This window comes from Sorex fumeus, unplaced genomic scaffold, assembly GCF_029834395.1.
Source record: "Sorex fumeus unplaced genomic scaffold, SorFum_2.1 ptg000091l, whole genome shotgun sequence".
Lineage (NCBI taxonomy): Eukaryota > Metazoa > Chordata > Mammalia > Eulipotyphla > Soricidae > Sorex > Sorex fumeus.
In genome coordinates, this window is record NW_026606148.1 from 62,664 (window position 1) to 77,063 (window position 14,400).

General features: G+C 47.4%; 1 pseudogene; it reads left to right on the forward strand.

Moving 5' to 3' along the window:
* The first annotated feature begins 448 nt into the window (after window positions 1–448).
* On the forward strand, window positions 449–12,240 carry LOC130039581 (uncharacterized; annotated as a pseudogene).
* The last annotated feature ends 2,160 nt before the right edge of the window (window positions 12,241–14,400 follow it).

Sequence of the window (14,400 nt, forward strand, 5' to 3'; positions counted from 1 at the left end):
AAGCCATGGAGTAAACCTCCTGGTACTTATCTCAGCTATTCTTGGGTGTTAGTCTCCTATTTTGTTACTTTATGTTCCCCAGATGAATGCATACTTTGGGGCAGTCTTGGGTAGTGGTGGGAAAACTCAAAGGTGGTGGAAAGGTGTAATGGTGGTGGAATTGGTGTTGAAATATTGAATGTAAATAAATACCATGAAAAACTCTTTGAGAAAAAGAAAGAAACAAAATTAGCATTCTGGACTCTTCAAGAAAGACTTGTGCTGATGGGACACTGAGGAGTTCAAAGGTGGGGACTCAGGGCCGAGCCCCGCCCACTGTGGGCTGGACAGGACACAGTAGCCTCATTCCCCAGCACGGCCCCATCCCCCCATCCCCGAGCGCCCCTTCAAAAAAGCGCAGGTGCAGTGCCCCAGGAGCCTGGCGCGTGCAGGCGCTCTGAGGCCAAGGATGGCTGAGGTGCTGCCTTTCACGGTTCCCAGCGAGAGGGACAAAACCCTGTTGGTGTAAGGTTTTGAGCCCTGGCCCCACCGCCAAAGCATTGCGTGTGAGCCAGCTCCGGAGGGCAGGGTAGGGTGTTCCAGGAAAGGTGCCCCGTGAGCCCAGACTTCCCTGGCCCGGTGCCCTGCCGTGTGCCAAGGGACCCGTGGCTGTCAGCAGCCACGACAGTTTCTCGTGCTGGACCTCGGCCCCGTGGCCATTGCCGTGCAACGCTGCTGCAGCTTGGCTTGCTGAGTGCATCATGCTGGGATGTGGCCCCCCGCTCAGGGATGGGGGTGTGCGAGGAGCATGGGCCTCAGCCGCCGGACTGTGCAGTTCGTGACCTCGGCAGCCCCAGCATTCTCTGTTCTCAGTCTTCTCCCGCTTCGTCTACTGAATGCGGTGTGTGTGTTCCCCAACGCTGTGGCCGCCCTGCCGGGGTTCTATGCCGTGGTCACGTTTCATTCAGCGTGCGCCGCCCACTCAGCCCAAAAGGCCTGCCACCTGCAGCAGCTCTTCCTCTCGCTGAAGGTGTGTTGGCATTGGCGGGGTCAGGGCCGTGGGAAGCAATGCTGGGCCAGGGCATCTTACACTGGCAGCTAGCCACTCCCACCCAGCAGCTTCCCGCTGCCTCGCGGTGTCTACCAGTATCCAGGCAGCATGCAGCCGGTCTCCCCAGGCTGTCTTCTGCAGAAACTCCGAGGCTGGTTGCAGTAAGAGACTAGCTGGAAGGGTCAGAGCACAGTCCCAGCCTCTTCTAGGCTTTGACGGGTTCCACGTGTGTGCTTGACAGTCCTGCTGTCTGGAGGGACTCGTGGCCAGCGTCATCGCTCTGTCTTCCGCCAACCATTCCCGATGCCCACCCTCAGTTCCCAGATCCCACTGAAAATTTTCTTCCCTTTGCGTGCACCCTGAGCTCCACGGTCTCCAGCTCCTGAATTCCATTTCGCTTAGGCCTCGGTTTAGTCCCATTCTTTTGCCTGGCCCATTTCCATTCTTCTGTGGTTTGGTTCAGTTTTGTTGGAGCAGGGTTGGGTGTGGAGGGGATGAGGGTAGAACCTAGGGGTCCCCCACTCCGCTGGTTTTCCATGCACACCCCCCCGTTCCTTCCCATACCTCTGAATATATGAATGAGGATTATTTTTCCAAACCTTTCACATGATAATTCTAAGCCTTCTCCGACTGGCTCCCTGAACTGGCTTCTCACTCCTAGTCTTGTTGGTCATTCTCACTCCCCATCCTTTCATCCTTGCCTGCGCCTTCATCAAACATGAGAACACCCCTCCGTGTGACCACAGACTCTGCTGCTCCTCTGCAGACCCAACACCTGCTTCAGCCCCCACTCCACCCCCTAGGAGTGAGGTCAAGGTCTCTTGGACATTATTTGCTTTGCAGACTATATGCTGCAGCTAAACTCTGGCCATCTCACAGTCATATTACAGCTGGTATTGAAAATATTTTTGACTAGAGTGATAGTAAAGCGGGGAGGGCTCTTGGCTTGCACTTGCTAACAATGGTTGGTTCCCTGGCATCCCATAAGGTCTCCTAAGATGCACCAGGAGTGGTTCTTGAGTGCAGAGCCAGGATGAAGCCTGGGCATTGCCAGGTGTGGCCCCAAACCCCAAAATAAATAAATATACTTATATCCATTTTGGGCTGGAACACAGTGGGTAGGGCGTTTGCCTTGCATGCAGAAAACCCAGGTTCAATTCCTCCGCCCCTCTTGGAGAGCCCGGCAAGCTACCAAGAGTATCTCCCACTCATGGCAAAGCCTGACAAGCTACCTGTGATGTATTCAATATGCCAAAAACAGTAACAAGTCTCACAATTTGTTGTGAAACAACAATCGTGGAGGTGCTGAACCAGTCGATTGTATTCCTTGTCAATGTTGTCAACAATGGCATCTTGCCATGTTGCCGCAATAGTGCCAAAGAGCTCCCAGTTGGTGGTCATTCTGGGAGTTCTCTTTTTAAACTTTACAGCCCTTTCTCCCCACTCTGTGAAGTAGAATTTTGCATGAAGGAGACGGTAGTCAGATCCTGTTCGGAATTTTGGGACAACAGCGACATTGGTCAGGCAAAACCGTCGATTGAGTATGATGTGGTCTATTTCATTGTGGAATCGTCCACCGGGGGACTCCCATGTTGAACGTTTAGAGTCAGCCTTCTGGAACTGTGAGTTACCATGGATGGTCTTGGTCGACATGATGAACTCAGACAGTCTCTCACCCTGTTCGTTCCATTCTAGGCCATGGGTCCCGATGTGAAGTTCTTTGGCTGATCTTCTCGGTCCTATCTTGGCATTAAAATCACCCACAATGATCTTGTAGAAGGTGTGGTCTTCTTTATAGAACTTTTCCAGCTCCATGTAGAACTTCTCAATTTCTCCTTCATCATAATTAGATGTTGGTGCGTAGACAACGAAGATAGAAACTGCCAGCAGTGAGCCACATCTATTCAAATGTAAACGTCTGATTTGGGTTGTTAGGCATTCGAATTAATCAATGCTCATGGCCAAGTTTGTGTTGACAAGAACACCGACGCCTCCGACACCTCTTTTATCCCATGTTTCGAGGATCAATTCTTCTCCAGTGTTGAAAACGGCATGATGAGATTGGTGCCTTCTTGTCTCGGTCAGACCAATGATGTCGTACTTGATCTTTCGCGCTTGTACCATCAGGTCCTCGATGGATGCATCTGATGCTAGCGTATGTGCATTGAAAGTACAGACGATCATTTTTGTATTCCTTCGTTGTGGCAGCCTAGTTCGGCCTTGAGATTTTATCGGCCTCTCCTTTCTCATCCTTCTCAATGCTGCCATATTGGTGAAGCCTTCAGTGTCAGGGGAATGAGACCCATTGTAATTACTGGTTTTGGCATATTGCATACACAACGGATAGCTTGTGAGGCTCTGCCGTGTGGGCGGAATACTCTCGGTAGCTTGCCAGGCTTTCCGAGAGGGACAGAGGCTTTTGGGGCGACCTCTAATCGCCCTTGTAGGTGTTACCATATTTGATTCCTATCAAATATGGTATGGCAATTCCGGAAGATGGGTATTTAGTGTCTTTTCCGTGCTGGTCCGGAAAGCATCCTGGAGTGTGGCGGCTGGGTAGTGGGGGTAGTGTCATGCACATGATAGTTGCTCATAAAATGATATGACAAAAAAATAAACTAAACTATAGTCTCTTCTAGTAAGGCTAATAATTTGGAGAGGGGAGTGCTGCAGATGGAGGGCCTGCCTTGGTGGAAGGTCTGTCTTATCTATCCTTCAGGTTATAGTTACAACAAGAGCTGCTAGATAGAATCACTGGAGCAATTTGCTTCTTTTGCTTATCTACAGTCTTGCAGATCTTCCTGGCTTATAGTTTCACTTACCACCAGAAGTCAGGGACACGATCAGATTAATCAGAGATTTTGGAAATAATGCAGAAAAGTACCATGGCTTGAAAATAATAAGCATTAGTGCTTACCATGAACTTAATGCCTAAAATGTTTAAGGACCAAAGACATAGGCCAGGAGTTAATGGGCTGACCTTGCTTGCTGCCAACCCGGTTCTATACTCAGCAGCACATATGATTCCCCCAACCACCACCTAGAGTGATCCCAGAGCACAAAGCTAGGAGTAACTGATTACTGCTGAGTAACTGATTACTGATGAGTATGGCCCTGAAACAACAGCAACCAGCAAACTTTGCTTGATTTGCTCTTCACAGCCACTTTATGAAACTTGTATTGAGAAGTCTTGGGTCGGCTGAATTAGATCTCTGCGGGAAGTCGTTCCTAACCCCGAGTATCTCTCTTATGTCTTTAGTTTCATCTCAGCAGACATAAAGCAGTTCAACATTGAACACTTGCCCTAAACAGCTCCCAATGCCAGGAACTGGCAAACTACTATTTTGGTTTCAACAGATGGTCTAAAAGGATTGTCAAGATAGGAAGTGGAGTGAGAGTTCAAGTGCAGAGCCTGTGCCCACAGTGTTCAAGGCCCTGGGTTTTGTCCTGAGTATTTTACCACTCCCCAGCACTGTGGGGTGTGACCCCAGCGGGCTCTGAGAACCTACTGACCTGATAGATGAGAGTTGTCTAAGTAAAAGTGTCGGAGCACAGGTCACACCCCAGAATCAATAAGGTCCCATGAGTTGATGGTGGTGTCCATATTCTACAACACTGGTGTGCTCCGTCTGTGCATGGCTGGTGTAGTTCATGGGAAGTTTTGCTTAATGTTGAAGTCACAGGTTACTTCAACGGTTGGCAAGTATTGCTGGAGTTTAGTTTCTATTTCTAATTAAACATTTTAAAATCTACATTGAGATATTCAGAGGGACCTTCAGTCTAAAATCTTAACAGCTTCAGGATCTTTCTGAACTTGAAAAAAGGGAAAATGAAGATACTGTGGCACCACTTCAGAAGCAAAGAGTGAAGATCTTCTGTGCTTTAGAGGTGGTATTGTCATCCTGTGATTGCAAGAGCCCCAGAGTTGGCATAGCCGAGGAGATTTTGGATAAACTAGAAGGTCTCTGTGGGGACTGGAATGGGAGTGTGGGTAAGAATTCATTCTCTCTCCTCTCTCTCTCTCTCTCTCCTCTCTCGCTCACTATCTATCTATCTATCTATCTATCTATCTATCTATCTCCATCTCTCATATTTTTAGGTACATCAGAAACATCTTTCTCCTTGCTAAGCGGCTAAAGCCTTGGGCAGGTGTTTTTAACAATATTTGTTTAAATCTTAGGTAGTAACCAACAGAACCGTTTTTTTTGGGGGGGGGGTGGGAAGGACCTGGGGACACTTCACAATTTTAGAGCTGTCTTCCTACCAAGAACCTTAGGGGTATAGGGATGGGAATATTGTTTCTCCTATTTGGGGTTAACAATCTTCTTTGTTCCAAAGTAATTTTTCAAATATAGATCATGTGTAATTGTCCGTTATCCCAGCAAAATCTTCATTTTGATATTTAAATAAACTAACCGGATTTGTTTTGATCTGAGAAATGCACGCATTCCCCCAGGAAGGGGCTCAGCGCCCATCCGCATGTATTAGATCTAGAATTACCACAGTTATCCAATTCCATGGCCTAGAGCAATAGCACAGCAGGTAGGGCATTTGCCTTCCAAGCAGCCAACATGGTGGACCTGAGTTCGATTCCTCTGTCCCTTTCGGAGAGCCCGGCAAGCTACTGAGAGTATCTCGCCCGCACAGCAAAGCCTGGCAAGCTACCTGTGACGTATTTGATATGCCAAACACAGTAACCATTGTCACAATGGAGACATTACATTACACAGTGGGCCCGCTCAAGCAAATCAATGAACAACGGGAGGACAGTGACAGTGACAGTGATCCAATTCCATTATTCCTAGTTGCAGTATCCAGGCGGCTCGGGCCTGCTGTGAACACTATAATTTTTGCAAAGTAAAGGACTCCCCACCAGGCTGTTTTCACTCGGGGCGGGTGAGAACTCTTCCTGCCCCAAGGGACCCAGCCCTGGCAGCCAACCTCTACTACCCAACCACCACCACGCTCCAGGCCAGGCCGCTTTCACATTATAAGACACTTCCTACCCATTTTTCATAATTACCACACCATATTTGATGGGATTCAGACAGTAGGCAACTATATATATATATATATATATATATATATATATATATATATTGCCTCTTGGAAAGCCCGGGAAGCTACTGAGAGTATCCCACCCACACGGGCAGAGCCTGGCAAACTCCCTGTGGCGTATTCAATATGCCAAAAACAGTAATGACAACAGGTCTCATTCCCCTGATCCTGAAAGAGCTCCAATCATTGGAAGAAGCTGCTGAAATCTCAGGACTGGGAGGAATAGAGACGTTACTGGCACCCACTCAAGTAAATCGACAAACAATGGGATGACAGTGATACAGTGATTATTATAAAGTAATTCACAAAACTTGATTACATTTAATATTCAAACGCCAATCCTACCACCATTACACTTTCCTACCACAATATTTTGTATGTTTCCATCCCGAACCCGAACCCCTATCCCTAAGCAGAATCGAAAGAATTTATTTTGTACTGCTTGTTCTGAATGAACTGATGAAAATGCTCCAAAAAAGTTTCGTTAGAGGAAAGTATGTGAAGATTGTTCTGTTTCCCCCAGGGATCATTAAGCCCTTCAATAAGAGATTACTGACATGCTGTTAAATGTTGAGCCGTGTGTGTGTGTGTGTGTGTGTGTGTGTGTATCACTGTCACTGTCACTGTCCTCCCGTGGTTCATCGATTTGCTCGAGCGGGCCCAGTAACGTCTCCATTGTGACAATTGTTACTGTGTTTGGCATATCGAATATGTCACAAGTAGCTTGCCAGGCTTTGCCGTGCAGGCGAGATACTCTCGGTAGCTTGCTGGGCTCTCCAAGAGGGGTGGAGGAATCTGTAAAAATATGTTTCCCTTTATGACTGGTAGCCTTCTACTTTAAACCCCATCAAATGTGGTGTGTGGCGTCAAGTTCCTAGTTTATAGAAGAGTAGTCTGTAGGTGTCAATCTAGCTTCAATTTGCCCATTTGAAATACATAATCAGTATGAGAATTGTGCCATGATCTTGATTAATTTCTCCCTCCTAGTTCACCTTTTTTGCGAATGTCCAGAATAGATCAGACAGCAGAAATGTATGGTAATAGCCCTGACAGAATATACCTACCACAGAGCCTTCTAGTCATAGCCTTGTGTGGTGCCTTCCCTTACTCACTAAGATCGTGATATAGTTCTCTTTTTATTTTTGTTTTCATTTTAATTTTATTTTTTTGGTTATACCCAGCGATGCTCAGGGATTACTCCTGGTTCTGCACTCAGAAATAACTTCTGACAGTGCTGGGGGGACCATATGGGATGCGGGGGATCGAACCCGGGTCGGCTGCATGCAAGGCAAACGCCCTATCCACTGTGCTATAGCTCCAGCCCACCAGTTCTCTTTTTAGACTTCATAAAAATCAATTCTTCAGATTGGCATTGTAAATCTATTTGTTTTGGTTGGATTTAGGACCATTATCATTCCTCACTAAAAGGAAGATGACTCAGAAGTTTGCTATTCAAAAGTCTGTGTCAGATGCATTTCAGAAACTGCTCATTGTGGTTTTAGCTAAGAATTTTCTTGGTTGTCCTTGAATTACTGCAGTTTTCTTATTTGAAGAGCAAATAAATTGATTTTGAGAAGTCAATTATATTGAAAATAATGGAAATATAAGTACTTCTTAATCTTTTATTTACTAGATGCTTTGGGCTGGAGCGATAGCACAGCGGGTAGGGCGTTCGCCTTACAAGCGGCCAACATGGCCGACCCGAGTTCGATTCCTCCGCCCCTCTCGGAGAGCCCGGCAAGCTACCGAGAGTATTCGATATGCCAGACACAGTAACAACAAAGTCTCCAATGGAGACGTTACTGGGCCCGCTCGAGCAAATCGACGAACAACGGGAGGGCCTTTCTTTCTTTCTTTCTTTCTTAGATGCTTTACAGAGTAGTCTCAAATTTGTTCTATGTGGAATCTATGAAAAATAATTACAGCAAATATTACCCCAATGTATAAATGTAGAATAGTTTAGATTGTAGATAGAGGAGAGTACTTGATCCAATTCTTCTTTCTCAATTGTTTGTCAATAAAGCAGAATAGTATAGTGGTTCTAAACTTCAGACTTCTCTGTTTAAGTATTAACTCTCTCCATTTTTTTCTTTTTTCTTTTCTTGGTTTTTGGGCCACATCTGCTGATGCTTAGGGCTTACTCCTGGCTCTGTGCTCAAGGACCACTTCTAGCAGTACTTGGGGAACTACATGGGGTGCCAGGGACTGAATCTGTATTGTCCGCATGCAGGGCAAATGTTCTACCCACTGTAATAGCACTCTGGCCCCTGTAGGTCTTCTAAACAGATATGGAAAGTATTTCTAAGCTCCAATTTTCTGAAAAAATATACTTTTAATTTAGCTTACCTTATATTGTAAAAGTAAATACTTAACACTTACCTAACACTGCACTCATTTGAGGAATATAAAGCAACAGAATGGGAGACTAACTCCCAAGGATAGTAGAGAAAGGGACCAGGAGGATTGCTCCACAGCTTCGAAGCTGGTCTCACATGCTGGCAGAAAAGGCAGCTCAGATAGAGAAGGGACCACCAAGTAAAGGATGCTTGGAGGGCCCATTCGGGATGAGAGATGTGTGCTGAAATTAGACTACAGATCGAGCATGATGGCCACTTAATGCCTATATTGCAAATCACAACACCCAAAGGAAGAGAGAGATTTAAAGGAAATAGGCCTGCCATGTGGGGGTGGGGGGTAGGGGGTCATGAGAGGGATACTGGGAACATTGGTGGTGGAGTATGGGCACTGGTGTGGGGATGGGTATTCAATCATTGTATGACTGAAACATAAGCACAAAAGTTTGTAAGTCCGTAACTGTACCTCACAGTGATTCATTAAAAAAAAGAAAAAGAAACAAATTCAATAATAAAAATAGTAGCACTGTAGCACTCCTCCCATTGTTTATCGATTTGCTCGAGGGGGCCCAGGGCCCAGTAACGAGACTTGTTACTGTGTTTGGCACATGGAATACATAGCTTGCCAGGCTTTAGTACCAGACAACATATTCTAATTATTGCTATTGTTTTCCTACTGAACTTAACTGGAATCCATTCAGGGTTGGTTTTCAGCACTGACATATTGAGTGGTTGTGATTCTATGTAGCAACCAATTATGTATGGTGAACCTTCACAGTGATTCTACTGGGGCCAGGAAGACAGCTGAGAGGCCCAGTGCACATGCTGTGCAGGTGAAAGGCCAGGGTTGGAATCCTGGCACCAGATGAGTGTCCAGGAGTCAAGTATCCAGCTCAGAAGACTCTGCTGGGTGTGGCCCCCAACAACAAAAACAAATAGTGGGCAGACATTTAAGAACTTTAAATTTTCTCCTCTTTTGGAATTTTATAGTCCTATGAATATTACCACCTGTGCCCAAAGGAAACTGAATAATCAGTAGAGAATCCACAAACAGAATTGCTTTCTCTCGGATTTCAGTAGTGAGGGGAAGCACCTAGACTGCCACAACTGGACTAGTACTGTTGAATTTGCCAGCGTGCCAAGCCCAGAGACACGCTGTTCCTTCCCCCCAGAATAGCAGCCAAGATCTGAATTACCTGAATCCTCCTCCGGGAAATCTATATCACCCAGAATGCAACTCTTTACCTGAATCCTCATCGAGGATGGATGCCAAACTCTTAGACAACTTCTGAGGCCGCCAGGGGTAACAGGCCAAGGCAAGAAACCTATTCCCACCTGGGGTGGCCCAGCACCAGTAACCTACTTCTTTGTAGGACACATTTATGTCAAAAGCCGTTGGGTTTCGAGATTTGTTTCTGAGTCTCTGGGATCATGGAAGGTGGGGAAGCTGGGTGGAGGAGGCCCAGTCCCGAACCGAGCAGGCTTGGAGCTCTCAGCCCCAGGTCCCGCACACCTGGGTTCCTCTCCCGGTTTCTTCATGCATGAGGCTCATGCAAGCATGTCGAGAGTGGTCTCAGCATGGCTTTGGCTGGGTCCTGGAGGTCTTCAGCTGTCGGGGCTCTTTTCAGAATTCTTGAAATTTAGTAAGTGGGTCTATACAAAAAACCCAGGAAAATTCATTTGAGAAAAAACACAAATTCCTGTAACAACAGTCAGATTGATATGGCTTTAACTTTGCAGACCTTTACTTTCCATCCTGATGGTAGCTTGGAAAGCAGCCACTTTCCCCAGTATCGACGGGAGCAGAATGGCACTGCCCTTCAAAGCTGCATTCTCAAACAACTGTCAGAATTGTACTTCTCTGGTGAATTTCCATGAGACTTCACTTGGAAGGCTTGTCTTTGAACTGAAGCACTGTTTTACAGGGCATGAGGCACTTGCCGTGTACACAGCCAAGCCACATTCGATCCCTAGCACCATAGCTGGTCCTGTGAGCACTGCCAGAGGGAGTCCTGTGTGAGGAGCCAGGATCAGGCCTTGTGTATATAGAAACATAGGAACTGTACATAGCTAAAAGCCTCTCCCTACAGGGAATTTTTGGAAAACAGTTACAGGTAAGTATTTCAACATGGCTGCTCTGTATGAAGCAACGAATAAAAGCTAGGGCACAAAAGTCAGCCCAACCAAACAACTTCAAAATGCTCTGGCAAATTCCTGGGAAACTGGACCATGACACACAAAGTCTATGTGACTGTAGAAAAAAAAGACTATCATTAATAAATGAATTCCACGAGGTTGTAAGATATAGGAGCAATATGCCAAAATTAGTCATATTTTTAGACACTAGCTAGAAGTAATTCAAGATAAACATTTTTTAAAGTTTCAGATATAGGGGCCAGAGCTATAATACAGCGTGTAGGGTATTTGCCTTGCACGCAGCTGATCTGGGTTTGGTCCCTGGTATTCCACGTGTCCCTCCCTATATGCAGTGATCCTTGAGTGCAGAGCCAGGAGGAAGTCCTGAGTATCACCCAGTGTGGCCCCAAACACAAAATAATTTTTAAAAATAAAATAATTAAAAAATAAATAAATTGGGGCTGGAGAGATAGCACAGCGGGTAGAGCGTTTGCCTTGCATGAGGCCGACCCGGGTTCGATTCCCAGCATCCCATATGGTCCCCTGAGCACCGCCAGGGGTGACTCCTGAGTGCAGAGCCAGGAGTAACCCCTGTGCATCGCCAGGTGTGACCCAAAAAGCAAAAAAATAAAATAAACTTTAAAATAAATAAATAAACAAATTATAAAATAATTTAAAAAATAAACAAAACACTAGGAATTACAGAGCAACCATATTGAAATACTTACCTGCAACTGTTTTCCAAAAATTCCCTGTAGGGAGAAGCTTTTCGCTATGTACAGTTGTGATGCTTGATTGCAGAGCAGTGATCCTTGAGTGCAGAGCCAGGAGGAAGTCCTGAGTATCACCCGGTGTGACCCCAAACACAAAATAATCAAAAACAAATACAATAATTAAAAAATAAATTATAAAATAATCTAAAAAATAAACAAGCAGTGATCCTTGAGTGCAGAGCCAGGGGGAAGTCCTGAGTATCACCCGGTGTGGCCCCAAACACAAAATAACTAAAAATAAATAAGACGATTAAAAAATAAATAAATCGCGCTGTCCCTGGCCGGCCGGACGCGGCGCGGCCCGGACCAGGAAGATCCGGACGTCGGACGAGCGCGTCTTCGAGAAACGGAGCTGCCGCCCGTTTCGGCCCCGATGACGAGCAGCCGCCCGCGGGAGCCGGGGCCGAGGGCGCGCGCAGGAGCGCCCCAGCCCACGGACCCCGGCGTGGTGGGCGTGGACGTGCTGCCAGACACGTGGGCGCGCGGGGAAGCGGCACAGCCTGGGGCTGCTCGGCACCGGGTGGGCCCGCGGCCGGCCTGGAGAAGACCACGGAGCCGAGACCCTGAACGTGCCATGCGCAGGCCCGTGTCGGTCGAGGAGGGGCCTCGGACCGGCGTCCTCGGCCCAGAGAGAACCGGCCTCGCGCAAGAGGCCTTCGCGGCGCGAGGGGCGTCGCCGGCAGCTGCCTCGGGCTGCAGGGCCGCAGCGTCCGCTCGATGCGGCCGGGCGCCGGAACGGGTCGTCGGCAATCGGACGCCGAGACCGAGGAACGGCGGCCGGCGCGAGGCGGCGTTCGGACCGGGCGGCCGCAGCCTCCGGGGAAGGACGGCCGGCCCCGCAGCCCGCCCGGTCCGGCAAGCTGGCAGTGTGTTTATCTGCCGGCCTTAAGGGACGACTGTGTTCTGGGTTCAAAAGAGGTTTCGGGGCTGGAGCGACAGCACAGCGGGTAGGGCATCGCCTTGCACGCAGCCGACCCGGGTTCGAGGCCCAGCCCGCCAGGAGCGATGCCTGAGTCCGTGAGCCAGGAGTGACCTGTGCATAGCTGGGCGTGACCCAAAAAGCAAACAAATAAAAGGAAAAGTGAAAAAAGAAGTCGCTCACAAGCGGAAGAGAATTTACTGACGTGACTTTTGATCCTACGAAGAGGCGTGGGGCTCTCAATAAAAAGGGATCGTCCAACCGCCCCGTAAGGCGCGTGTCCGGCCCTGAAGTGGCGGGAGCTTACGCGCGCGCGCTCACTCGCGATGCAGAGACTGTTTAGATTCCGAACTTCTGCGTAAGATTCGCTTGCCCTTCTGTTGATCGCTGGAGAGGAACTGAATGGCACTGTTGGAGTGGAAAATTATCACTGTGGTAATACGCGACCCAAACGAAAAATAAGATTTTTATTGTATTAAAGAGTACTGTGTTGATTTGCCGGAATATTTGTAATTTAGTAAAAGGCATTTCCTTCCTTGGATTTGTACTTTATGGTTTAATATGCTGTACCGTGGGTTGGTTATGTTAACTGAAAAAATAAAGTCATTACCAGACAAATAAATAAATAATAAAATAATTTAAAAAATAAACAAGCAGTGATCCTTGACTGCAGAGCCAGGAGGAAGTCCTGAGTATCACCCAGTGTGACCTCAAACACAAAATAATTTTAAAAAAATAAAATAATTAAAAATTAAATAAATAATAAAATAATTTTAAAAATAAACAAAACACTAGGAATTACAGAGCAGCCATGTTGAAATACTTACCTGTAACTGTTTTCCAAAAATTCCCTGTAGGGAGAGGCTTTTAGCTACATACAGTTCCTATGTTTCTATATACACAAGGCCTGATCCTGGCTCCTCACACAGGACTCCCTCTGGCAGTGCTCACAGGACCAGCTATGGTGCTAGGGATCAAATGTGGCTTGGCTGTGTACAAGGCAAGTGACTCACGCCCTGTAAAGATTTGATATATAATTACATCACAAATCACAAATCATCCTGTTATTCGTCGATTGCCTCGAGCAGGCCCCAGTAACGTCTCTTTCATCCTAGCCCTGAGATTATATTCAAGGCTCTTTAGGAGAATGAGACCCGTCATTGTTACTGGTATTTGACATATTGGGTACGCCACGGGGAGTTTGCCAGACTTTGCTGTGTGGGCAGGCTACATTCGGTAGCCTGCCAGTTTGTCCTAAGTAGGAGTGAGATAATAAGATGTCGCGCGGCCGCATTTGCAGCCACGCGGATCTGGGAGCTGGATTTTATAGTCTCTGAGTCTTGGCCGTTGATGGGATTACATCTAAAAGGATAAACAGGAGAAGAGATGAACAGGAACTTCCTCAAAGAAGATATACAAATGGCCAGGGACTGGAGAGGTAGCATAGTGGGTAAGGTGCTTACTTGGATACAGAAAACCTGGGGTCACTCCCCAGCATCCCATATGGTCCCCCGAGCAGGACCAGGAGTGATTACTAAGTGCAGAGCCGGGAGTAAGCCCTGAGCATCGCCAAATATGGCCCAACTCCCACCCCAAAAAGAGAGGGTGTATGGTGCCGCCAGCAGGTCAATTTGTACCTGTGAGGCAAGTGCATCAGCAGCCTCATGGCACCTTCAGACTTCCAGATACCCCAAAATTGCTGCTGTGCCTTTGGCCAGCCCCCAAAAACTTGGGGCAAAGTTTACCAAGAAAGTAAACAGCCAAAAGTTAGGTATGTGGGAAACACACTCACAAGCCACCTCCGGCTCAGCTATATAATTGGAGGCAAGGCCTCTTTGGTTCCTGATTGAATTGCTTAATGGACATGATCCCAGAGACTCAGAAACGAATCTCAGAACCCAGTGTCTTTAGGTAGAAATGCGTCTGGTCTCTGAAGTAGGCTACCGGTGCTGGACCAACCCAGGTGGGAATAGGTTTTGTGCCTTGGCCTGTTCCCCCTGGCGGCCCAGTGGCCGCCATCCGTCTGAGGCCACTGGATAGTCACATTTGGGCCCCCAGTGACGAGACACACAGGGCCTCACAGGATGAGGGTGGAGCCGGGTTTGTCCTCCCCACCCCAACGAGACCCCA